This window comes from Ovis aries, chromosome 1, assembly GCF_016772045.2.
Source record: "Ovis aries strain OAR_USU_Benz2616 breed Rambouillet chromosome 1, ARS-UI_Ramb_v3.0, whole genome shotgun sequence".
In the NCBI taxonomy this organism is placed as follows: Eukaryota; Metazoa; Chordata; class Mammalia; order Artiodactyla; family Bovidae; genus Ovis; species Ovis aries.
This window is the reverse complement of record NC_056054.1, coordinates 135,747,657-135,748,518: the sequence shown is the minus strand read 5'-3', so window position 1 is coordinate 135,748,518 and position 862 is coordinate 135,747,657. Positions and strand designations below refer to the sequence as shown.

Here is an 862-nt window from a genome sequence, read left to right as displayed (position 1 = left end):
GAAGCCAACCTGCTCAAGGCATTGATTAAAGATGACAGTAGCACTCTTCTAGCTGTTTCTATATCTCATGGTTTGCTATCCATCATTGTCCAATGTCTGGTGGCCTTAAAACTACATTTTACTTTTTTTCTGATTTTTAGATTTTTCAGATGAAAGCAAATCCTTTCTTTGTTACTCTCCCTTGGCCAGAATTGAAAGTTCTCCTTACTAATGAAATTCTCAGTTATATAGGGACCTTTTTACCTTGAAATTATGTTAGTATAATAATTATTTTCCTTGGATTTTAGCAATTCAGTTTGTAAAGTAGAACTAGATGATAAATGGCATTGTTTTATTTAGTATTCATTTATAATCAGATACATATAGCTGGATTGCTACCTTCCCTGGTGGCTCAGAGGTCAAAGCATCTGCCTGGAATGCGGGAGACCCAGGTTCGATCCCTGGGTTGGGAAGATCCCCTGGAGAAGGAAATGGCAACCCACTCCAGTACTCTTGCCTGGAGAATCCCATGAAGGGAGGAGCCTGGTAGGCTACAGTCCATGGGGTCACAAGGAGTCGGACACGACTGAGCAACTTCACTTCACTTCTGTGCTTGGTTGTGATAAAATTTGAGATTTCCTGGCCAGTTGTACTATTAATTGTGGTTCAAGTACCTGGATAAAAAATAATTGTGGGCTTTCTCTTTATATGAGCAGATATTCTGGGCATCTGATCTTGAAAGCTACCTATAATTACTTTAATTAGGGCACAGAGTAAAGAATTCATTTTCTGCAGGAACTTGATAGGTGATGTAAATGAATATCAAAGGTTAGTGTAAGATAGTACTAGGGGTAAAGGAGCCTTTGAATAACAGAAGCAGGCA

At 39.1% G+C, this 862-nt stretch overlaps 1 non-coding gene across 1 annotated transcript; it reads left to right on the top strand.

The window, feature by feature from the left end:
* Nucleotides 1-380: 380 nt before the first annotated feature.
* On the top strand, nt 381-452 carry TRNAS-GGA (transfer RNA serine (anticodon GGA)). The gene has a single exon. It is a non-coding gene; the product is annotated as a tRNA-Ser (tRNA).
* The last annotated feature ends 410 nt before the right edge of the window (nt 453-862 follow it).